The sequence below is a fragment of the Asterias rubens genome, unplaced genomic scaffold (genome assembly GCF_902459465.1).
Source record: "Asterias rubens unplaced genomic scaffold, eAstRub1.3, whole genome shotgun sequence".
NCBI lineage: Eukaryota > Metazoa > Echinodermata > Asteroidea > Forcipulatida > Asteriidae > Asterias > Asterias rubens.
The window spans coordinates 38,211-65,689 of NW_022985704.1; the positions used below are offsets into that span (position 1 = coordinate 38,211).

A 27,479-nucleotide genomic window follows, 5' to 3' on the forward strand; every position below is an offset into this window, starting at 1 on the left:
CACAACAATTCTACCATCCGTTTAGCACGCGATCTGGCGGGACTAGACTCACTGGACATACAATGCTGTATACAATACATATTTTAAAAACCTGCTTGAACGAAAATGTCAAGTCGTGAGTTTCGCTGAATTTCATTTAAAAAATGTTCAATCAATAAGGAAGTCGATTCATACGACTATAAATAGATTTCAATTGTGTAAAAAAAAAACAGTCATTTCGAATACTCTTATCCAGTGCTTTTCTGAAAGATTCGCAAAAAGCTCCGTTACGTAATCACTCATGAAACGTCATATTTGGCAGCTCAAGTTTGTATAGCCGCTTTGTTGCAACGTGGAGGTATAACATAATATAATAGAAAACTTCAAGACATGACGCCAAAGCATTGTCATTTTGACGCACGCCATCAACGTCAGAAGTGTTAATAGTTTTTCAAAACCTTGAGGTTGGGGCCAAATATTTTAATGGATAATTACTAAAATTCAGAAGTCGACAAAATCAAAATTACATTTAAATGGTAAACAAGCACGCTAGAAAAAAAAAGTTTCAAAAGCATTCACGTCAAAAACATATTCACTCATCTTCTGTAAGGACATACTTCTGAGAAGAAGAAAAAACAAGACTAAAAACCTCATCATTACATCATGTTACCTCCACCTCAACATAAACCACAATACAGCTCATTTGACTAGTTCGCTGTACCTCACCTCCCAATACTAGGCCACAGTGTGGAAATATCGACTTGCATTTGCATACGCACATGATGTGAACCCAAAAGCTACAAGGTTGAACCGCCATCTTCATTATCCACGCCACAAAGACACTTTTTCATGTTAGTGAATGGGCGTACAATTAGATACACGGTATCTCGAATTCATTATTGTTGATTTGACTTCCACTCCGGGCATCATGCAGCAGGTGTGACGTCATCATATCGTGACATTTTTTTTTTTCATTTACGGCAAAATGGTACCGGTAGAAAAAAAAGATTACCAGGAAGCAACGTGGAAGCGGCCTTTTGTGACCTCTGGTGTGTATTAACTCAGACTTAGTGAAACGTTTCGAACCAAAGTGGAAGCTATAAAGTGGGCTCTACCATCCAGTGTGGTGTACGGACCGTGGATACACATACAGTGTGTCTCATTGCGCATAACCGTATATCGAGCTAAGGTTTGGTATGATCAGTCAAACCTCTTGCGGTGGTACAGTGAAGATTCGAGATACCTACAAAGCTTAGCTTATTCTGAGACTTCTAGGGAAAGAAACAAAAATACCTCCCTCCTTTAGTTTTAAATTGAGGACGAGTCTCAAACAAACACTACTTGCTGGGAAGAAATAGGGAAGGCATACAAGGAAATTACAGTCTACATTGGAATTATCGATATATCACCGGCAAACACAAGCCCCGACGGCGCGTTCTCTCCGCCTGGCTGACTTTAGGGGATGGAATACCCGTAGTGTGCAGGAGGAAAAGGTAAGAGGAGGCTGGTGAGACCACACTGGCGAACAGTTCAATGAAGTGTATTCTGGTTAAAGGGATTGTGGCCGATTTACCAGTATCTGTTAACCACTGCGCAAACTCCATCTGGTGGATAGCCAGCACAGGGCGCTATTAAAAAAAAACAGGAGCAGTTTTGACCAGTTTTTCAACGGACGTTTCGGTTTGGTATCCCTAGAGACACAACCGTTTGATGGATTAGTGATTGACGCTGATTGTAAAAATACCCGCTGGTGACTTATTCTTGACGGCTCTCTGGAAGGATTATAACCATCAGAAGGGAATTGTTTTACATTAGTAGTGAGGTAAGCCGTATTGTTTTTAAATTGTTAGTTTCCTTTTTGTGTGAAGTGTTTTGATTAGGGCTCGATAGACAAAACCGGTTTGAACGGGACGCGTAACTTCAGGAGAGACCGTTATCATGCTGTCTCCATATTGGTCAGGCTCCTCGAATCGAGTAACAATAATGCATGCTAATAATCATCTTGCAGTTAGGAAACAGACTATTTTGTTCTTCCAGCCTCGGTTTGGTAACATTGATATCAATGGGAGAAATTCAAGATGGCTGCGCCGTTTTTAGTTAAACAGCAGGACAATTCTTTTCAGAACTGAGAAGTCTCCCGAAATCCGAAGTAGCTACGCCGCGGTAGTAGACAGTAATCTCTAAAGAACAAACTCTACCTGGCAAGTAGATACACATGGTGTTACCGCAAACCAAAAATACATTGATACCTCTGCAATGCTTCAAATAATATATTCAGGCAGTGTATTTAACCTTCAGAATCGAGTATATTTCTTTCCTGATATCTTAACGTTGGAATCAAAATGGTAAACTTGCATAGCCATGAGTTCAAACACATACGTAATTATTCATAGGCTTTTTGGTGTAATTTCAGTGCATATTTCCAGTATCTTAATGTTGCCATCAACATATAAACTTGAACAGCCATTTGAGCGTTCAAACAGTATGCTAATATTCATGGGCGTTTTGGTGTAGATTCAGCGCATATTAATATTTTAAGTTAAATACCCTTTCCCGTACTGTCACTAATAGCCGACCATGACAATAATTTCTCCTCCCGGTCTCTGAAAAACAATGATGTCACAATTTTTTAAAGACAACTAATACAGTCACGCGCTGTTTTTTGTGACGACGTTTTTTTTTTATAATCCATAAAATTTGTTAACGCATGCTTGATGTGCGCTCCAAGAATTTTTTTACGGGTTTCGGGTCAGTTTTTAAATGGCATATAATTACAAGGGAAGGGTTGGTGTATGTACCTCATATGTGACTCGTATACTTCAAGTAATATCTTTTTGTTGGCTCAGTGCTTTAATTGCAATTGAACATCTGTAATGATCAAGATGGTCATGAAATAAAAATGCCAATAAAAAAAGTAATCAAATTCAAGAAATAAAACAAAAAATTATAGAAAATGATAATTTTGTTGTGCTATTCAATACTTTGAAGACCACTGCTCACTGCATTTACCAGAAGCTCAAAAATATGCAAAAGCAATTTTATGAAATCCATACAAACAAATGACTTAACAGCCCTGAGCAAGAGTTTTGCTCATTTCGTTTACAAAAATGTTTTATTCTTGTAAAAAAAAACTTGTTATCACTGACTCTCTTTGTGAATTCGAGAATCAAATGTTTCAAAAAGTGAATTTAATTGAGACCGCAAAGATCCCCACAATTCAATGCATTTTTAGAACAGTTAATATATAGTATGAAAAAAAACACCAGCATCACACACTGGGTAGGCAGCACATCCACGTAATATTCATCTTTTAATTACAATCTAAAAACTCATATATGTCCGGCTGACACGTAAAACAGTTTTACAAAAATTTGCTCTCCTTTCCAATTTTTCCATAAAAACAATTAAAGGCAGTGGACACTATTGCATAAAAGCATAAAAGCATATAAGCATAAAACCTTAATATTGGCAACGAGTAAAGGAGAGAGGTTGATAGTATTAAACATTGTGAGAAACGGCTCCCTCTGAAGTGACATAGTTTTCGAGAAAGAAGTAGTTTTCCACTAATTTGATTTCGAGACCTCAAGTTTAGAACTTGAGGTCTCGAAATCAACCATCTAAACGCACACAACTTCGTGTGACCAAGGGTGTTTTATTCTTTCATTATTATCTTGCAACTTTGAAGACCGAAAATGAGCTGAATTATTCACAGGTTATAGTTATTTTATGCATATGTTGAGATACACGAACTGTTAAGGCTAGTCTTTGCCAATTACCAATAGTGTATACTGCCTTTAAGGAATTACGGTGCTCAGTTATCAGTCTAAAGCACCCCTCAGTGACGATACCACAGCGAAAGGTCATTCCCCCTCACTATTCAATTGAACAAGTGGAGATCCTAATGAAGCAAATTCCTTTCAATATCAAATCAGACACAAAACACAGTTGGTGGACAAATCGAAACAAAAACAAACCTATCAACACCCACTGAACTTAATTCAAACTGCACTGCGTTTCATCCCACACAGAATATATAACAACACAGTTATTCGACCGTAACAAAGTTATTACTAAAATTTTACCGCAAAAGTAGATAAAAGAAACGAATGTATGCGAATATGCCATTACATTTAAATTGATGCAGGGTTGCTAAGGGTGGGGGGGGGATCTGACTTTAATGAAAAAGTTCAGAGTTATTGGAGGTTTTACGGCCATATGCTAATTACTCACATAAAAGAACTGACTCGCATAATACAGACCGAGTGCAATGTTCAATGCCCTTTCACAAAGAAGTGAATTCTATATCAGCCATTAGGTCTATGCATCAGTTTCCCTTTTCGTATATTGTACATAATATTTTTTTTTTCATTTCTGTTATTTTTCTGTAAACAATTTCCTTTTTTAATGTTTAAAATTTTACTTTTTGTATGTCTTTTAAACACAATTTAGCTCTTAGGCTTCGATATTTGATTTTTTTTTAACCATTATAATAATAATAATAATAATAATCATAAAATCCAGACTCTACTACACAAAACAATAACACTCACATCCGTACCGGTATATGGTTCAGGGCAAATAAACACTTCAATGGTTGACTTAGCTTAGTTACCTTTTGTATGATGAGTTCAGGCACCCAATAATTGATACCAGCCAATATATCTGGGCAGGTATTCTACAAAGATCAAAAGTCACAACTATTGCTATTCAATTATAATGTCAGATTAAGTATCCACGACAATAATCCCATAGTGTAAAGCTCAATATTTACGGTTGATCCTTTCGCCAGCTCGTTCAAGGCACAAAGTTTTAACATAAATTTGTAACATATTAATATAAACCACAAGGGAAACTGACTGGGTAATTATGAAATGATTTTGGGGGGTTGAGGTGATCCCCTGGCTGCCGCTTTCCAGGTTGTATCGTAGTTTGGGCGTGATCCCTGGCTACACGGCAGTTAACGGTTGTATGGCTTCTGAATGGCACCCCCGAACAAAGATATTCTTGACAAAAAAAGGAACACCGACAACATATGGCTAGAACGCTGGTAGAGCGCCGGCACTTTAATCCGGAGGTGGTTGGTTCGAATCCCACTCTAGTCAATTTTGTGATCAACCCCCAAAATAAATTTTAAACATGATTTGCATGTTTTAAACGAAGTCCAACATACAGGAAATACTGTATGTTACAACGCCTGCGCTTCAACAATGCATATAAATAAAAGTGTTACCTTAGCATCGTTTCCTCATGAAATTTAAGTAGACAGGACGACTAATATCTCTCGCTCTCTAAAACCACTTACTTCAAAGGGTGTCGTTTCTAACATTGTTCTATATTACTAACAGCTCTCCATCGCTCTCTAACAGGTAAAGGGTTTTATGGTTATGTTTGGAAGAATTATCAAAAGTACACCCTGCCTTTAAGCACATTAGACAACAAGTTGAATATTTCAGAGTAATATGAAATGGCATATTCTCCACTTGTTGCAATTTTATTTTATCAGTTTAGCCTCCGAGAATGATTCTGCTCAGGGTCGAAACGTCAGACCATTAACTCTTTTGTTGCATTAATACAATCGTTCCCTTTGGTTGATAAGTGTTAGCAATATAGCTAAAAATTTAATTATATTTTTTCGATTGTTGTTTTATCATGACAATTAGTATTTGAGCCGATGTATCTACAGTAAAAAATACTTCAAGACAAAAAATGTCTTCAGACCCATGCAAACAATCGGAAGGAAATCGAAATAGATATCTTGACGGGAGTTGAAATGGATACCTCAATGTCAAGTTGAACAAACTGCTACCAAATTAACGTAATATCAATGAATGTTGTGTTGTCTTTACTGCATACCATTTGATATAATATGATACATCAATTGTTAGTTTAAATCATATAAAAACAATTGTATATAGTACGTCAATGTACTGAGACGGGAGATGGAGTTGCCTAGTGGGTAACTTAGCATCATGGTGTGACCTGATTAGCTTCAAAACCCATTACACCTGCTGCTCTGTCTAGTCTAGTGAACATCGAACAGCTAGCTCACATGGCGGTTCTGTTAATCTATAGGTCGCGTTACCCGGCTTCTTCCCATTCCTGATCTCTGGATAGCTCAAAGTCGTAGAATAATCAAAGTTGTTAAAGGCATAAAATCCTATACATATGTAGATGTACAGTACAACTACAATGGCTGTGCAAATTGTATATCAAAGGTGGCCGCGTATTTGATATATCGTCAAAATGCAGGAGGAAGATTCGCTATAGGAATACATAATCTAAAAAGTTTTACTGATGGAAGAAAAGCTTGATAGATTCAAATTTTGGGGCATCAAAACTGGTATCTTTTTACATAACCACATAACTTCAGAGTGTAATGTTTCTCAACATAACTTCAAAGTGTAATAATTATCCAAATTCGTTATACTATCGAAAGCTGCTGTATAGGCTTCTAACTGAAAGTTTCTAATTTAACGAGTGATTACCCAAAGTATACTTTCCATTAACAGTCCAATAGCGTGCTTTTATACGCATTATAGCCAATTCAGTTCAATCTTTTATGCTCAAACAGAAATCACACCTCCTTGATCCATGGTGTTACCAACAATAACGAATAATTTAAAGTCACCTGGAAGTGGTATTTTTTCACAATAAAGCTTTTGTCACTAATATATGTGTTTTGATGAGTGGAATGTGAATAAACAGTTAGCTAAGGTTTAAAAAAATCAGTTCTTATGTTATTTACAAATTTAAGAGTAGACCCCGACCCGAGAGGGCGCTGTTCGTGACGTCAATCATGGCAGACTTTGCCTGTAATGCATAGAGTAAACACAATTGCAAAGTACATGTACGGACCAAGTCGTGAGTTTGTACGTTTCAAAAAAAAAGATTTTTGTTTTTTTCCGGCAATGCCGACCAGTAGTATTGCTGCTGAATGCAGAAAAACACTTTTTGACATGTACCAACTCACGGCTTGGACATACATGCACTTTGCACGTATGTTTACTATACGCATTGCAGGCAAAGTCTACCTCGATTGACGTCACAAAAGGGGTAGGCGGAGTCAGCCCCCCAAACAACTTTATATATTTTTTAAACATATAAATCGTGACAAACAATTACTAAAAAAATTGTTTTATTGTTCGTATGCATATACTCTTATATTTGAAAGAAAAAAATTATATTTCCACGTGACTTTAAGTGCTTTTAAAAATAGTTGAGCGTGTCTTGAGGTATAGATTAGACATAGGTTTGCGAAGCATGTAGTGAGCTTGCATACAACGGGATTCAAAATGGCGGCCGATGCTTAAGCCACAGCCGGGAGTTGCTATAGAGCATTAGAGGCTGTATCCAAATTGGCGGCTACGGCTACGGCTACGATTGTTGCTAAGAATGTTGAAAAAGGACGTCCCATACTTCAACGCATGATGACGCGGAAGTTTAGCCGTAGCCGTTGCTGAAGCCGCTAATTTGGCCTTTAGGGGCCATACGACTATTCTGGCTAGACTGTGGCTTCATTTATATACATATCTAACTCATTGTCACAGCTCATATTCTACACCTCACATTATTCCCTTTCTCCTCGTTATTAGACTAATTAAACGCCAGAGAGTTAGGTCTTCCATCGGCATTTGGTGCATGCACGTATGGTCTTTTAACACAGTATAATAATCCTTTACAAAAGATGCGACATCTGGTAAACAAGGCATTCTTAATGATTAATTTCTGGTGGATGCAGCCAACACCGGATGATTGATTGGTGAGGGTCTGGGGGTATTACAAGCCATGGTCATCCTCAAATGATAACAAATTAATAAGAAATCTAAGTCTTTACTGTTGAACTCTTGAATATCATCAGCCACAGTGTGTGGCCATGCGGTACCAATCCGTTTAAAGGCACTCGCTTTGCTGCCATCTTGATTTGCTTCCATTCAAGTCAATGCAAATCAAGCCAAAGATCGGATGATAAAATAGTCTGTTACTTTTTTGGTTGACATCCCTAGAAAACCCCTGGGTCAGAATTTACCCGATTCTGGCTTTCGCAGGGCTTGATCCTTGCCTGGGTCAATGGGACCCGGAATTAGTCAAAAAGAAATGAGTCAAACTGCCCAGAATCCGAGCTACACTCAATTGTTTTACCTGCTTCTGGGCCGGGTCAGCTCGACCCCGAATTCGGCCAAGCTCTCTTTGACCAAAGATCCGGGTGACTTGTAAACTTATTTTTTTTTTTAACGAGCTTGACGTTAATCTTATTTTTAAGCACGAGTGCACCTTTAACTTGTAGCGGTTATGACAAAGCGAGTGGCACTATACGGAAACATATAATGAAGGCTCTTTCAATATAACTCACCTCATTTGCCATAAATGTTGGGATGATATTGATCACGTGACACGTGTACGAATCCAATCCACATTCAACAGGGGTTAGTGAATGTGTTGTTTAAACCACCTCTACGGTCAGAAAAAGACCAACCCGAAACCGGCATGGAATATGAATCAATCCATCAACCTGAATTTTAGTCGGAAAAGTGACTTACCTTAAATAATTTATTAACAACTTTGCATTTAGGGTTTGAATATTTTCAATATAAAGATCGTAGGACAAATGACCCTTTCTCTACGCTCACACAAAGTGCCTTTGTGCAGTTGCTATGCTAAGGTTCAGGTCTTATTACTCAACTAATTTATTGGAGTTCGTTTGGTGATTTTTAGACTTAAGTTGGACCAGTTCATTCAAAAAGTTGGTGTGTGTTTGGTTGATCTTTTTTTAAATTACTTTTTGCTGCAACTAAAACTACGTAGTCCTAGGGAAATGCGTGGTTCTCAAACGTTGTATACTACAGAGAGCTGCTGTGTAGATGTTCGTGTATATCATTTGATTGTGCAATTCGTTTCGTTTTGTTTATGGCGAATACAATGAAATTAAATGAAAATAATCTCAGCCTAAAGTCATGTTCCGAAGTCTATCTTTAGCACAGACATTACATCATATTCTAAGAAATCCAGCAAGAGCATTCCTCAGTATCACTTCAGTACATGCGATATCTTCCCATACCAGACAAGTAGATTAACCCTGCCTCTAGAGACATTTATGCAGCGTTTATATCCGGCAGGACGCTACCATCCAAATGTGGCCAAGTGTCTTTCTGTCCTTAAAGGCATTGGAAACATATGCTAAAAATAACAAACCTGTGAACATTTTGGCTCAATTAGTCATCGATTTTTGCAAGAGGATCATGACAGGAAAAAACATCATTGTAGCATTTTTTGTGTGCTTTCAGGTGCAAAAAGGGCTTCAACTGAAGTCTTTTATTATTTGAGTAAGAAATGTTATTTACCTCTTTCTCAAAAACAACATTACTCACCAGCTATCCATTACTCGTTACCCAGTAAGTTTTATTGTAACACCTATTGAGAGTAATTACCAATATTATCCAGCTCCTTAACCGATTATTTCGATCAAGGTTCTACCACAGGCATTAATGTATGTTTTGGACGTTGAATTATTGGAAGTTTAAAGTCACCTGGAAGTGGTATTTTTTCAAAATGCCGACCAGGTGTATTGCTGCTGAATGCAGAAAAACACCTTTTGAAATGTACCAACTCACGACTTGGGCGTACATGTACTTTGCAGGTGTGTTTACTATACGCATTGCAGGCAAAGTCTGCCTCGATTGACGTCACAAAAGTGGTAGGCGGAGTCAGCCCCCAAACAACTTTATATATTTTTTAAACATATAAATCGTGACAAACAATTACTAAAAAAAATTTTTTATTGTTCGTAAGCATATACTCTTATGTTTAAAAGAAAAAACAAAATCAATTTCCAGGTGACTTTAATGTATATTTTGGACGTTGAACAAAACATGTACCAGCCAAAGAAATGGGCAATAAATTTTGGCGCAATCCCATCCAGTTGACGTGTTGTAATTTGAAAAACGTTCTTGTGACAATGCAAGTCCAAAAAGTACTTGACTGTGCCGGACCTAATCCACTTGTTATTTTAAATGGGAAGTTTTTCGGGAAATAGTTCGATCGAAAAGGTGTGACCTTTTTGACCATATTGGTCGGTGTGAACGTTTACCATTAATCACGAGATAAGGAATACTAATGTGCAGATCCTTTTGGAAGCAATAGCTAGCGTTCAGAAGTCTTATTCGCTTCACAGAAATACCATCCAAATTAATAAAGATTATTACAATAAGACAGAAATCCACCTAATACGGAGTACACGTCAAAGCAATGACCTATTTACCTGCAATAATCTCACCCATCTCAAATTTGACACTACAATAATGCCCGAAGCCATAATGTGGTTTTACTATAAGTCGTCTGCTCATGTAATAAGTTAAGCCTACTTGATTATAGGATCTCGTCTGTGGAACAACTCATGTCTGACTTCAAAAGCTGATCTTAATGAATAACACAGCCCTATCTGTCACAAATGGTTATATGTTTATTATACACGAAGGGGTAATATTCAAAGGTGTTTTAGACTGCACAACATAGTTAATGGCCTGACGTTTCGACCATAACAGAGTCCTTCTCGAAGGCTAAATGACAACACAACATGGACGGACATTAAGTGTAACAGATGCAGTCAAGTGAGAATATATGAATATAAAGAGAGAGCAGAAAGAACACATAAAAAGCAAGGGGAAAACAATATTATAATCCTAAATATCTCTGGAAGTGTCGCCTTCGCGCGGTTCAGATCACCGAATTCAAACTCTGGTGTTTCTGATCAGCAGTGTGTGGGTTCGAGTCCCCAGCCTTGACACTTGCGTCTCTGTGGTTACGTGTAGTGCCTCAATGGCATACAAAAAGTATAGTCATATCAACTTGAAAACCAAGTCTACATCACCTCGAATGACCAAATATTCTAGTCTTTCTCTAGCCATTGTACACTTTCGGAACAGAAAGAAAAGGAAAAAAGTTCACAGATTTACAAATAACTTACAGGGTTTACAGAAGGTAATGGTGAAAGACTTCTCTTGAAATATTATTCCATGAAATGCGTTACTTTTCGAGAAAACATTAAAACAATTATCAATTCTCGTTGTCGAGAATTACGGATTTATTTTAAACACATGTCATGACACGGCGATACGTGCGGAAACAAGGGTGGGTTTTCCCCGTTATTTTCTCCCGACTCCGATGACCGATTGAGCCTAAATTTTCACAGGTTTGTTATTTTTGAGATTAGTTGTGATACACGAAGTGTGGGCCTTTGGACACTACCGAATGTGTCCAATGGCTTTAATTTTTTTAGAGACTGCCTCTGAAACTACAGCCCCTTGGTAAACTCATGTCACCATCTATGTTAAATAACATCGAGTAATTATAATACCATATAATCCAATGGAGTATCGTACTAATCACATTGCATGTTTCATCACCATCTTCCACGAGCATGATGTGGTGCATGGCACTCCCAATCACTATTGCTCTGAAATAACTTAAATCCAACCGCCACTGGCAAACCACGTTTTTAATCGATCGGTTCCACAAACCACAAAAGCAAAATCTTTTCACGGAACTTTCACCTAAGACAATGTGGTGATGTTTTGTTTCTAACTTAATTACAAAACCAACAAAATATGGCCTAGGAGTGTCTCGTGTGTTTTAATCACCAGAGTCTGGTTTATAGTGACGCCTCTGGCCAATGCTAGGGTGGATGGCCGACCGGTAACCGCCTTTTTGTGGCTCGATGCTTAACAAATTGTGATTGTTTTTCTGGGAAATAAATCCTCACAGGAATTCCATAAGGCTTGTCACCAGAGTTGTGTAATTCCATATTTACTTATCGTAAATCTTCTCAATCAAAGGCGAATGACACAAGTTAGTTTGTTCAATTTTCCTACATATTATGGCGAGGTTTGTGTGACTATTATGTTGTGTTATTTTAGGGACTGTAATACGTTTTGTAATGATGCTGAAAGTAAATGACAACAAAAACGTACGTGGTGAGTAGTACATCAGCTTCACACAGTACAAATAACATTGAAAGACATTTTCACTTCGAGTACTGCGGTTATGGAAAAGGATATCTCGTTTGATCCCTACAAACGGTTCCAAAAATCAAAGGTATACTTTTCCATTAAACAAAGTCTGATTTTTTTTCAAAACTCTATTGCATTTGCATTGCACTGGCGTGTTAAAATTGACATCATGGGTTTTGTCACAGATATCCAAGAGAGAATCAAAACTAACATCATAGGGTCCACGTGTTAAAATAACACCAGATGCATAGTTGCGTTGGCAGAAATGTTGTTTAAACACGCTATGGTGTTAATGTTGATTTTGTTTGTAGTATCTTTATTTGACGGCATAGTGTCAATTGTAACACCCCAATTTTATGCAGTGTGAATATTATTTTTGAATAAATTTAAGCTCTATACAAAACCACTTCCGAAACGACACAGCATTAATTATTATAACAGCCTGGGCGACATTTGACATTCCTTTTTTATTTTCCCCCAAAAAATAACTCGGACCAGCCAGAATATTCCTGGTGCTAATTATAGAAGTCTATTGAAGGTCTATGGTCCCTGTGATTTCATAGTTCGTGCCCAGACAGCCAGTCAAGTAACAAAGCCAGCCTAACAAGCGTGCATGAACACAATAGCTCCATCACGCTCTATCAGAACTGTGCTTTACCAAATCAAACAGAACTCCGCTCATTTTTCTGTATTGTCAGATGCCATTTTGGCTTGGATTTAAAACTCACAGTATGGTTTCTTGAAGTTTAGATCAGACTGGAATTCCAAGATTACGGATAGTTGTTGTGATTGACTCATATACTAACCAGATGATAGGTTAATGCAAAGAGTACCTTTGGTTTTTGGAACCGACCAATTGTTTAAATCCTATATAGGCCTAAATGAAGACGTATAAATTAAAACTAACATGTGACCATTTCAATTTCAAAGGTGGTAGCGTTTTTGAGATATCGGTGAAATCCGGAGCAATTTTGTCCACGCAGAAAGAAAAATCCTAGGAACACACAATCTGAGAAACGTAACTACAGTAACGTTTCAGAGGTTCATATTTTGGGACATAAAAACTGTTACCTTATTACATAGTCACATTACTTCGAAGGGGAATAATTCTCAAAAAGTTTTATACCATCGAAGGCTGTTGTAGTCTTGAACCAAAAGTTTGTATTGCCAGTTAGGTCTGACGCATGGAAGGTCTAAATTTAACAAAATTCAGAAATCTAATAATATATTTATATCACCCCAACAAATCCCTAAGAAAGAACATTGTGTAAATAAAGTATAAGGTAAATGTGCATGGATTGCTGTCTCATGATTCTTTATAAATATTAAAAATCAACAGAACATTAATTTAGTTAGTGTGACACTTAAAGGCAATACAAACAGTCTGTCTTAAAACAAGCCGCTTGTTTTATGATCTGCTGGTACCGTCTATATTAAGTAAACTGGGGTGTGTTTTATTGCTTTGGTATTAAAATGAGAATTGCAAACAAACACCATGGACACATTTGTGAATATCATTTCTTTAAAAAAATCGTCTTGACTTTACTAATAGTGATTTGGGTTTGAATGGAATACGGTGTTTTGGGTTAATTTATATTCATTTGGTATGTCACAATCCATATTTTTATTTTTGAAGATTTTCAAAACAGCTGTATTTAAGGGTGGTATATTTTAATTCCTTTTAGTGCTTTGCCAGTGAAAAATGTACTAAAATACAAATTAAAAAAAGTTATAATAAAACAAATAATTAATTAAATCAAAATTGTTACATAAATCAGCGACAGCATTTTTTTCATTTGTTACGAGAGAAAACAAAAAACGAAGTTGCTTTATCTTTTACTCATAGGCCTAGAGTTGTAGTTAAAAAGAAAAACCTATAGATTAAAAAAAGGTATATTACTACTCTATACAACTAGATGAGTTAAGGTTTTCTTTGCTGAATATGATATGATGACATACGATGCTTGGTTGGCTAGAATCAAGGACACGTGTGTACAAAGCTGGTTGGTTTGACACGTTGAGAGATCATATAACATGTTGCTTCTGCACTATAGGCACTGGCAGGCAGAGATACCAATCGATATGATATCTCCTTCTAATAGAAGAACGCTACATACAACCCCATAGCCATCATGTATACAGTGGCCTTGTGGAATCAAAGATAGACAGCCTCCGTAATTATACAAAATGCATACAGTTGCGATTGTATTTTTATAAGTAGGATTCGAAACTTTGCATGGTGGAAATACGATATGGGAAGGTTTGCGGTAGCATCATGTAATCACTATGAGTTGGGGTGGTTCTGAAAGGAGCCGTTGGTTTCAAATGTTATTGGTTTCATTTTATTTTTATTCACATGTTTCAAAACGCTCTTCTAAGAAACAAGACTCGCAAAATATGTAGGCCTACTTCCAAAAAACAAGATTCTTTGTAAATTATGAACTTCCAAAAAACAAGATTCGCTAAATAGGTACCTAAAATAACCAAGACTCGCTGAATATATACCTGCAAAATAACAATCTACACGGGCGGTGGCACTAATTGGCTTTCGTATTTGTATAATGTTAATTCAAATCAACGCCATGTCGGTGCCAAATAATACATTGAAAGATTCGCGGCAAACTGGTGGATCATAGAGATATGTGTGCCCTTTCTCTATGGTAGATCGTTCTTCAATATAAACAGAGCCAGAAGTGTTTAAATAGCCGACTGAAGGTGCATTATTTACCAAAGATCACCGCCGCAACACGTTTTCTTTAATTCTGTTGAGATTGATTGAGTCTCCTTTCTAAAGCTGTGTTCTTCATCGATTGAAATTAGTCTAGTTTCAAGCCGTCGGGTTTGCTATATCTTAACCCGTTTGCTTTAAGTTAAAGGAGTAGTGAGAAAATAGAACTAGCTGTTGCAAATAACTTCCAACTAAAATGACATTTAGTTTAAATTAAAAAATAGTTAATGGTCTGACGTTTCGACCCTAGCGGAGTCTTTCTCGAAGGCTAAGTGTGTTGTGGTACAATGACCACAGGATAGTTTCAAGAAAATATATTGAGAGTGGTTTCAAGCTGACAGGTCATTTCCGTGAAGATGTGGTGAGTAGACTTAGAAAGTGATCACCGCTTAGATTCATTTCCTCTATTTCTAGAAAAGGGAACTAAAGACAAGATCTGCATATAGTGAGGTTTGTGTTATCAAGCGTAAGTACAAGTAATCTCGACATGAATAATTAAAGATAAAGTCATGGACCTACATTTTAGAAGGGGAGTATATTGTTAACGAAATAATAAATCTTGTTAATGGATTGCCAATGTCAGCCAAGGAGATCCGTTTCATGTTGCAAAGCATTGTTTATAGAACATCCACACTTCATTATTTGTTGTTATTATTTTCACCAAGAAATCTAATTTCCCATTACAAACCAGCCTCAAAGACTGTAATTGTAGTCTCTTCATCTCAGAAAACAGTGATATCGCACCATTTAAGGTCTTACACGTGGCTTTTTCAAAAATAACGGCTGGATCGAAAGCTACCGTTGGTGCATTGCCTATGGGAGCTTTCATCACTGTAACAGTACACCATGGAAGCAAATTACATGTTAATGATGATTGCAGACTTAATGCAATCGTTTCCACGGATTATAATTTCATGTGCCTTACCACCAGACTACCGAGCTAGCCTTAACGTTGCTAAAGCAGATGTGTTTTGACATTGTGGGGTGCACCCCTAAATGTTTTCAAGAGAAAATATTAAAGAATTTTAGGTATCTTAGACAATACCTGGGGACAGCCCACGATTTCGCTCAACCAATTATGGTTAAATCTGCCTGTGATATATACCCAAAACAAACGGTGTACTCTTACGGTGTACGCCAGATCTCAAAAAGGATATTTAAACGATAGTATTGTCTTTTCACACTTCATAATCCATAATTCTGGAACTGAGGGACAAACATAAAACTAATAACCTCAACTCCCAAGCTGTAAAATATTACTTTTAAATTAAAGAAATACATCATTTTAATCAATGTTTCACTATAGTTTCCATTCGTTGGCATTGTAGTATGATTACGTCTTTTATATCAATTTTATATTAGCATTGAACGGAATTGCATAATTAATTGCTTAACACCTCCAAGGCGCTGACCATTTTTAAACTGTCAAGGAAAGCACGTTACAATGTCTGAGCTGTGGGACATAGAGTGACAGGGAACCTTGCGTCGTGTGATTGTAACGGCTACGGCCGTGGAGGTATCACGGCCGTTATGGATGGGGGTTATTGTTCTATGACACCCTACCTAATTGTCTAACCACGTGCTTCTTCTTTATTTGAGACTCTGATTAAAAACGGGTGCTGTTGGTGTATTGGTGAATGCTGCACAGGACACTTTTGGTAATTGACAAAGACTAGTATTCTCACTTCGAGAATAATGAAAAGAAGAAAGAAAAAAAAATTGCACAAATTTGTGTGCTTTCATAATGTGCCTATAAAAAAAAACAATAATAAAGCCAAAGACCCAATAGAGAGAAGACAAGGAGAGAAGGAAGTTTCAGTTTTAGATGTGGGAGGAAAACCAAAGAGACTTTTTCCAGGGAAAACCCACGCAGTCAGAGCATGGACTGAAAATCCAATTCACATAGTGCACTATAGTGACCCCAACGGGATTCGAAACGGGGTTCCAGAGGTGGAACGCGAGGAAAGATTCAACCACACCAACCAAACCCTCTTAAATTTGTTTAAAATACAACATGTTTGTCTGTTTACATGAAAACAAAAACTTGAAATCGTTCAAAGTTAAGGGCTGCTTTTATTTCGTTGTCTCAAGTACTGTTTTGTGTTTTGGTATTAGTTTTTATATATGTATTTTTTTCATATAAAACTGTTCCAGTGCAGACATAAACACTATGGGTCGGGTAACGAACATCTGCCGTGAGTCCACGCATAATGCACGTAACACCGAAAAGTAATTTAGAGTAAAACCACAGCTTGCCAATTTAGAATTAAACTTTCATACGCGGTGACCATGAGAAAAAAATAAACATCAATAACATTATAGCATAACGTCGTGAAATAACTGGCGTTCCTTTAGTGGAACTATATCCGCAATAGCCGAGGCTTTGTTTTATTACCTCGTAAATTATGGTGGCGGTGTCAGAGCTTGAGGTAGGACTTTTTATGCAAATTCAACTAAGATAATATTGGGACATGGAGAAATAACAAAAATACCCAAGCCGTAAAACATTGAAGTCATACAACAAAATTGAGGGGGAAAATGGACAACAAGAATTAACACAGAAAACGGCCGGTCGGCTCGCTGGCAAAAGAATGATCTATATTGTTCTACGAATGAAGACAAAGCAAATGAGCTATTATTTTAAGGTGAAGACCAAGCCTCCTATAGCAAAACAATGACCTATTATTCTACGATTTGCAGACTAAGCCTGTAGGCAAAACAATAACTGGCAAAACAATGCTGGCAAAACAATGCTGGCAAACATTTGCAGTCTATAGACGTATCATTCTGAGGGATGAAGATAAAGGCTCCTGGGAAAACAGGGACATATTACTCTATGAAATGCAGACAAAATCTGCTGGCCAAAAAATTACCTATTATTCTGCGTACGAAGACAAAGCCTGGTGGCAAAACAAGGACCTATTATTCTAAGGGATGGAGACAAAGTCTGCTGGCAAAACAATGACCCATTATTCTATCGGTATGAAGACAAAGCTTGCTGGCAAAACGAGAACCTATGTTTACGACATGAAGACAAAGCAAATGGGAAATTGTCTAAGGTGAAGTCAAAGCCTGCTGGCAATACAATGACCTATTATTGTACGACAAGCAGACAAAGCCTGCTGGCAGTACTATTCTACGATATAAAGACAACACAAAGGAGCTATTGTTCTACGCATTGAAGACAACGCTTGCTGGCAAAACGATAACCTCTACGGTATGAAGAAGGGGGGAAAAGAGCTCTTGTTCCAAAAGACAAAGCCTGCTGGCAAAACGATGTCCCATTGTTCTAGAGTATAAAGACAAAGTCAAACTTAATGCAATATGTTGCTTGTGTCGTGACGAGCAGATTAGCGTGCATTAGTAAAGTCAGATTCAATTTAATTATATGATACAATGGAAGAATAGTTCACTTATAATGCATTTATAACCACGAGGCTTCAAATTGATAGTGTTATCCTTTTGGTGTAATAATAATAAATTCAGCCTCGATAGAGACGAGAAGAAACAAAATCCTAATGAGCCGACAGTGGTGTTCTAATGAAATAGCAATTAATTACCAACACGAACCAGTCCATCATGTGTCTTTCATTAGCAAAGATAGCTAAAGAACTAAATCGTTAATGTGGGACTTACGTAAATCCCGACCTTGATATTGACTTCATTTTTTAATTAGTCCACAAGGATGATTTTTGGTTCGTTGGTTACTGCTGGATTAGTGGCGTAGCTAAGATTTGTACTTAGGGTGGGGGTGGTGGTCATGGTGTTATGGGTAGGGATGATGGTGATCGCGTGATGGGGGAATGGTGGGGGTAAGATTTGATAGCAAGGGGCATAATTTTCTTATGCTCGCATAGATTAATAATTGATATTGACTTCATTATTTAATAAGTACACAAGGATAATTTTTGGTTCGTTGGTTACTGTTGGATTAGTGGTGTAGCTAAGAGTTGTCCTTAGGGTGGGTTGGTGTTGTATGGGGTGGTGTGGTGTTGATCGCGATGTGGGGGTACGGTGGGGTAAAATTTGATAGCGAGAGCATAATTTGTTATATGCTCGCATATATTAACAATTTATATTGACTTCAAGTTCACAAGGATGATTTTCGGTTCGTTGGTTACTGCTGGAGTGGCGTAGCTAATTATAAGATTCGTCCAAGGGTTTGTGTTGTGTTAGGGGTAGAGGCGATTGTGATCGCGAACTGGGGTATGGTAGGGGTAAAAATTTATAGCGAGAGGCTCGCAAAGATTACTAATTTGTAAAGAAAGTTCATCCTAAAACATCAAACCCTTTAGGAACGATGGGGTATGCTGCAGAGATGGGAAAACTAAAACGATTTTGTTTTCCTTTTCCCGGATATTCACATAATATTACTCGGTTATTAAAGGGAAGGTTCACGTTTGGTAATTACTCAAAACAAATATTAACTTAAAAACTGACTTGGTAACGAGCATTGGAGAGCTGTTGGTAGTATAGAACATTGTGGGAAACGACTCCCTATCAAGTAACGTATGTTTTGAGAAAGGAGTAATTTCTCACTAAAATAATAAAATACTTCTAGCTAGAAGTTGAAAACTCACAAATTCGTCCAACAACGGTGTTTTTTTCTGTCGTCATGTTCTCGCAACTTCGAAGACCGATTTAGCCAAAATTTTCACAGGCTTGTTATTTTATGCTTATGATGAGATACACCAAGTGAGAAGACTGGTCTTTGACAATTACTAAACGTGTACAGTGCCTTTAACAAGATTTACGTCCAAGCTCATACAATGCAAAGGCCTCTCGCATAAGGAGTTTATGTTTTTCTTACAATGATTGATTGATGATACAGTAAATCGGCATGTTTGGGCGATCAAATTTCGTGTTTTCTAACAATACAACATTGAAGTTGACTGTGACATAAATCAAACGGGTCTGAAAAATGTTGCTTTATACCTTGTGTATTTATTTAATTAAGCCTGTTTGATGATGCATGTGATCATTTTTTTCTTTTTTCTTTTACGTGTACAAGACAAAGGTGGATTGTCATCAGGGTTTTATTAATACGGAGCAATACTAGGCATATCTTCAAATGGAAACAAAGTTCCAGAATGATGGAGAGTGCGAAATAATAATACTTTTATTTAAAAACATGGTTCCAACTAGAACAGCATGGGTGACAATGAAATTGAAATAAGCATAACAGTGGAAGTTTATTGTCAGCCAATGGGTTAGTAGATTTGAAACGTAGCATGGTGGAAAAACGATATGGCAAGGTTTGCGGTAAAACCATGCAATGACTATCTCTACATGAGTTGGGGTGGTTCTGAGAAGAACCGTTGGTTTCAACTTGACGTTTCGATCAGTATGCTCTGATCGTCTTCTGGAGAAAGCTGGATTAATGAACTCACTAAAAGAACATGGTCCCGAACTGGTTAATGAAATATACCTACTGATAACGACCTCTTTCGTGCGAGTATTAACGAGGGAATTATGACAGTACATCAGCTCACATAGATTTCTACCCAACCCATAACCATTTTGTATTCTCAGCTTAAACCTGCCATGACAGAGTGTGGTGTGTAAAAACAACATTCTAGTCGAGTTACTCGGAGTGAATCACCACTTTGGATGGAGGGTGTTCACTCTAAGGAGAAATAATCATCCATGACTAGGAACAAAATCATGAATAGACACAGAAACATAAAAAACGATATTTTTTCCAGACATCATCAGTCATAATTATTGGTAGATTGCAAACTGTTTTTTTGTTCAGGTGAAGCGATACGTTTTGATTCACCACTCTGGATGGAGGGTGTTCACTCTGAGGAAAATAATCATCCATGACTAGGGAACAAAATCGTGAATAGACATAGAAACATGCAAAACCTTTTTTTCCCCAGAAATCATCAGTCATAATTATTGATAGATTGCAAACTGGGTTTTTTTTGTTCAAGCGAAGCGATACGTTTTGTTTAATCACCCTAGAGATTAATAGCAAGAAAAACTTCGTCAGAAGTCTATTTTAAAATACTAAAATTTGAAATTTGCTACCATGGACTATTATTCCTGCATGGTAGACATATTGTACGCTGCCCTACGGATTTTCGGTGATATCGTGGAAATGCAACCACCTTTTGAAATGGAATTGTCATATATGCAGTTTTATTGCTCATATCAAATGATGAAATCAACCCTAATACTTGAAGGCAGTGGACACTATTGGTAATTGTCAAAGACTAGCCTTCACAGTTGGTGTATCTCAACATATGCATAAAATAACAAACCTGTGACAATTTGAGCTCAATCGGTCATCAAAGTTGCGAGATAATAATGAAAGAAGAAAACACCCTTGTCACATGAAGTTGTGTGCGTTTAGATGGTTGATTTCGAGACCTCAAGTTCTAAACTTGAGGTCTCGAAATCAAATTCGTGGAAAATTACTTCTTTCTCCAAAACTATGGCACTTCAGAGGGAGCTGTTTCTCACAATATTTTATACCACCAACCTCTCCCTATTACTCGTTACCAAGTAAGGTTTTATGCTAATAATTATTTTGAGTAATTACCAATAGTGTCCATTGCCTTCAAGATCAATAATTCATGTGTTATTTGATGGAATGAAGTCACAGTCAGCGCGTTGATATTCTTCATTTTATTGTCGCATGTTACAACAACGTGTAGACACCTATAATACTTAACAGACCACTGTATCACTTCTTTCAATATTGATGTTTGTAAGACCTTGGTCCGAGACTCGTCGGTACTTGAGAACCAAATTACCCCCTGCTTGAAGCGCGACATCGGCTTGGACTCTTCTTAATAAACTACTCTTCGTCGTTTAGTAATTAAATATTCTAATATGTGGCGGCATGACCTCAGATCGAGCTATCGATTTGTATTCATGTCGATATGATATTCGACCAGAGAACTCTTATCAGTTCAAGGTTTGTGATATTTTCTGTTTTGTTTTAAACTTCCTTGTTTTGTTTTTATTTCGTATCCACAAATCCCCCCCCCCCCCCTCCTGTCTATGGCCGTTTTCCCAATTCCTGTTTGCCTGTTTAACTCTAGTAATGTATTGTATTTTTATATGAAAATAAACCAATTTTGAATTTACTCGAATTGAAATTATTATGAGAATGTTATGGCAACATTTGGTTGTATACCCTAAGGCTATGTCACATGAGGCAATTTTTGCAGGCAACTTGGAGGCAACCAACTACAGCACTTGCTACAAGACTTCTTTTGTAGCACATGAGTCAATTTGTACATGTACATTATGGTAGTTAAGGCAATAAAAACGGTATAATTAAAACAATACAAAATCAGAAAACATTAAAATGCACGCGCGACATAATACCCAAAATATAAAAGGACAAAAAGACCCAGAATTGCATAAAATACAAACTCATCACAGATCTGTCCGTTACCAGATCAGGAAAACATTGCACGACGAAAAGGGAGTGTTTCCAGCTTCGTAATGCTTGCACACAGCATTTTATGATTATGCTAATCCGACCCCTAACATAACAACAACGTGTTTATGAAGCCATAAACTACTTGCAAATGCCCCAAAAATATGGGTTTTTTTCAAAGAGTGAAATATGTGCTGGTATATGAAGACACTAAAGCATAATAAAGTCCCCCTATACGTGATCCTTTTAACTGCAGTCGTAAAACTCCCACAGCAGCTATACCACCTTTTCAGTACTCAAATTAAATCACCTAAAAAGTAAAGATCGACGAGCACTTACAAATACAAATACAAATACACAGTGTTTCTGAAAGGGTGTTGCCCGATATTAGCCACGTCAATACTACCAGCAAATGCGAATGCGATTCGAATTTTGACGTCACAACCCTGGTTTTTGCTGCGAATGTTTCACAGGAGGTGAGTGAGTACAGTTCAACTTCTAATTATGTTCGTTGTGAATTTGTGACGTCAAAATTCGTATTGCATTCGCATTCGCAGGAGGTATGAACCGGGCTTGAATTTCAACTGCGATTCATGTTTGTTGCGAATTTGTGACGTCAAAACTTGCATCGCATTCGCATTGACATGAAAACTATTAGCATAAAAACTTACTTGATAGCGAGTAATGGGGAGAGGTTGATAGTAAAACATTGTTAGAAACGGCTCCCTCTGAAGTAACGTAGTTTTCGTGAAAGAAGTAGTTTTCCACGAATTTGATTTCGAGGTCTCAAAATTAGATTTTGACGAAGTCTCGAAATCAAGCATCTAAAAGCACACAACTTCGTGTGACAAGGGTGTTCTTTCATTCATTATTTTCTCGCCACTTCGACGACCAATTGAGCTCAAATTTTCAGAGGTTTGTTATTTTGTGCGTATATGTTGAGATACACCAAGTGAGAAACCTGGTCTTTGAAAATTACCAATAGTGTCCATACAGTTTCTTAAGGCGAGTTTTGTAATTGATCCTGGAGCTGTGTTACCTTTTTTGTCAGTGTGACTCGATCAGTCACGGTGCCTCCACAATATAATCATACCTCACATATCCAGATATCAATCATCGCACCATTATACTTCTTCGGTCAGTTCAAGATTCTTATTAGACTTGTGGACAAGTCGTTAATGGTCCTACGCGGTGAGATAGTCTAGTTGTGGCGGTGCTATGTCAAGATCACTGCTCTCGCGTGAACTGCTGGTTGCCGACTTCTACTACAATGGGACCGTAGTCGTGACAGCAGTTGTAGAATACCGCTGGAATCGCAGGGAGAGTCGGAACGCTATCACCGCGACAGACATTTAACGACTTGTCCACAAGTCTAGACTCTGTTTAACTCGTCTACGGGGCTCGTGGTGTAAAAAATGATAATACGGTATTGGATCACGGATCGACGCCCTTGTAAAGTAACTCTAGACTTGGTTCCAAGTCTGCAAATCGGTGGGGCGTTTTTTGTGGCTGATGCAGAGGAATAACCGCGATCTCAGACTTGAAATCAAGTCTAAGTCAGTGTCTATTCAAGCGTCTTATCCTACCTGGTACCTTCTGTTTTCAGAACAAACGTCTTGGGAAATTCATGACTGACAGACAACGGAAATGAACTTATGATGAGCCTCATTATGCATTCAGACGTCACATGCAGACAGACGGCTTGAACAATCTTCTAATAAAACGGGACAATGTGTTTCAACTATGGTTCTAATTTTATTCCTATACACAGGTCGCCAATGTGTAGAGTGATTGACTATTAAGTGCAGTATGACTGCGCGAGAGACAACGTTAGTCCGTTGAGAGATACCCGAACTATACCCACCTTGGATTTGGATTATAAACCCAGGACAATATTACTTGTACGATGTCGAAATCACAGAAACGGAAAGCCACGATACGGAGGCCAGGTCACAGCCACCAGGGCTCTAGGAAGGTAAGTTATGTTTTGTTTAAGTCCATGGTTAAACCACCCTCAATTTTCCATCAGTCTAAAAAAAACTAACAGTACAAGTATTTTGATATCCCAAACCAAAAAGTCAGGTTAGGGCTCAGGTAGGCTCAGTGGATTGTGTCCCTGCCCTTCACCTCTGTATTATTTCTTTAACAACATGAAACACGCTGCATCGCGGGAACAAAACACACTATGATGAAAACTGTCTCGGTCTGTCAGATGAAAGCAGTAACCTACACTCTAAAAACTCCCGGGTCAGAATTGACCCGGAGTTGGGTCCCAGGGGGGCCAGACCCATTTCTGGGTCAGTTCGACCCGGAATCCTGATCCGAGTCAAAATCCCCGCTTTTAACCAAATTTCTGGTCATAGTGACACGGATTCCGGGTCAAATTGGCACAGATTCCGGGTCAAACAGACCAAAAAAATTGGTCTGGCCCCCCTGGGACCCAACTCCGGGTCAATTCTGACCCGGGAGTTTTTAGAGTGTACATTTTGATACTGGTGTTGTTTGAGCTTTCAGGTGAAGCTGCCTGCATTGTTCATCATATGCATTTATATTTCATGCATTCTAGCTCTTCAAAAGAATCTACATTATCCATAACAAAGGACTTGTAGAAGTTAGATACATGCAGAATCAGAAACATCAAGACCTTGTGTCTGAGACATGAAAACGGTCTCAAGTCAAGACATTGGCATCTTCATTAAGACATCCATTTTAAAAATGTTCATTCCATTTCATTCTTCCATGCAACAGCCAAATTCAACTCATGGGCAGGATAAGAAGCAGGTAAATCGACTTTCTTTGACAATGATACTTGGTAACTGGAGATTAGAATTATAAAAAAGCTTCATCGTTAAGGAACGAGTCACAAGACATATTCATTATGATGAAGACAATTTTCCTGCATGTCTCGTAGTTTCAGATGAAAATAGTATACGCCTACCTTGTGGCACTGGTATTATTTGAGCTTTAGATGACTCTTACTGCTTTTTAGTTCATCTTAGACTTTCATATTTCATGCAAATTGCTGTTCAAAATGAGTATACTATTGATAACTTGGGTTTCAAACTTGCATAGGCATCCCGTTCATCCATTTATTTTAAATGTTCATTCAATGTTCCATTCTTCCATGCAACAGCAAAATTCAACCCACCATGGGCAGGATAAAAAACAGGTAAAACGATTTTATTGACAACATGTACTCTTTGGTAACTGGAGATTGGAGTTAGAGGTAGCACATCTTCATAGCATACTGCAGTCTTCTGGTATATTCTGGTCTAAATTCTGGTCTAGTTTATTACTTTGAACTTTTTTCTAAAAAAATCGTATCTAGCATAAAACACAACACGTTCCCAGTTTACCTTAAAAACAAAACCACAGAACTTATCAAAGGTTCATGATGGCAAACATACTACTATATAATGCTTGATATTCAGGCATCGAAATACCCAAACATCACCCACACCATTTGCCGTGGTGCCCCGTGCTTTTGTTGTGATGCCCTGTGCAAGGTCATTTACAATTTTACATATACCCATAGAAGTGCCGCTCACCAGCGTAAAAATGCTGTGGCCCTTTATTTATCATTTTATTCACCTTGAAATTCACTAAAAAATACCGCTGAAAAAAATATATGGTAAAATGGTCATACAAATCAGCACGGTTGTCAAAACTGGTAATAATTCAAAATTACTAAAATGTCAACCAACGTGAGCCATTTTGGCTCAAGGTGGTTTAAGGTAAACCGAGAAGCGTATTGATATCTTCTCAATTATAGAATGTGGACTTTGCAGTCTTAAATGCAGCTGTGTTAATATTCTTCTTTAACAACATGCACAATTGTGCTATTAATGTTAGTCACAGGATACAGTGTCTTGTCTTCATTTTGTAATTATTTGTTGGTCCTATATCTGATCTCTGTCACACATCATGGAATGGGGCACACCTATGCAGTACTTTTAGCTTTAAGCTTATTTAATTCGCCTCATTGTTTGTCTTCATCCCGGGAACAATATTTTCCTACAGGGTCTCTCCGAAAATATAATTTGCGCGTGTATTATGGAAGATATCTAATTAATTGTAGCAAATGGTGACGAAATGAGAAACACCAACGGCTGCTCCATTGATGTATCAAATTAGTATTTTGAGCAACGTTAGAAATGACAATCGTCCTGCCAGGTATAGTTTGTGGTCTTTTGCGAACTTGTCTTGCTTTATTTTCTATACTACCGTGGAGTAGATTTTCGGAATTCGGGAGACTTCTCAGTTCTGAAAAGAACTGCCTGCTGTTTAACTTCTACCTGTTAGGCGATCGGCCGGGACTAGAATCATTAGCTTTAGTGGACCGAAGGGACTTCTCGTTAAAAACTTCAAAACCTTGAAAAACCCGTACGTATTAATACAAAACAGATAGCCATAACTTGTAGAAAACGTTACACAACAAAAGTATGTTGAATATTTTGGAAACAAATAAACATATCATGTGTGATATTTCAGCCCATGAATCTTTACAAAAAATGTTGAATTTGGTCACAATTTTTGTTAACACGATTGATTGTTTTGTTAACATTCGGCCGACAATGATAACCGGCGCACTTTGTTTATCAACAATGGAAATGTATATTTATAGCGCGTGCTCTTTTTTTTTTAAATACGGCTTCCCCCGCCTTTGGCTAAATCATATAGATTAGTAAATAAAATTATGTGCTTCCAATATTGGGAAACTGCATTCAGTCAAGGACATCCTTTTGCCGCCCAAAGGTTCTTCAATTTTTTTTCTATTTGAAGTGAAATTATGAAATGTCATCTGCAGGAGCAAACAATAGGATGCAACATTAAGCTTTAAAGGCACTGGACACTTTTTTTCTCTCGCAACTTCGACGACCTATTGAGTTCAAATTTTCACAGGTGGTTCGTTATTTTATGCATATGTTGCGATACACCAAGTGAGAAGACTGGTATTTGACATATACCAATATTTTCCAGTGCCTTTAATTGTGCGTAGCATTTTATGGCAATAAACCTAATGTATTTGCACTAATGATATGCTGTATGGAAGAAATTAGGAGAACTCACCATCACCATGAATATGATATTACTTTTCAGTTGACTATTCAGTTTGCAAAAAAAAAATGTTTTAAGATGTCGACAATTCCTTCCGCGTTACAGCTTGTAATTCCGACACCTACAAAGTCATTATTTATGGTATAATAATTATATGGATTTCTGTCTAGTGTCTATTGATCGAGTGACATAGGGTTTCTGGTTCTTAGAATTGTGATACAGTACTGCTGGATACAAAATTACAAAGTCATTTTATTTCGTACCAAATAATTGCTTGTTAGCATGACGGATTATGGGAGATATGTAATGAAAGTGA

The 27,479-nt window shown here is 37.5% G+C and overlaps 1 long non-coding RNA gene across 1 annotated transcript; it reads left to right on the forward strand.

The window, feature by feature from the left end:
- Positions 1 to 1,518: 1,518 nt before the first annotated feature.
- LOC117305843 lies at positions 1,519 to 24,888 on the forward strand. Its single transcript, XR_004520739.1, has 3 exons — positions 1,519 to 1,801; positions 23,877 to 24,080; positions 24,854 to 24,888. It is a non-coding gene; the product is annotated as an uncharacterized LOC117305843 (long non-coding RNA).
- The last annotated feature ends 2,591 nt before the right edge of the window (positions 24,889 to 27,479 follow it).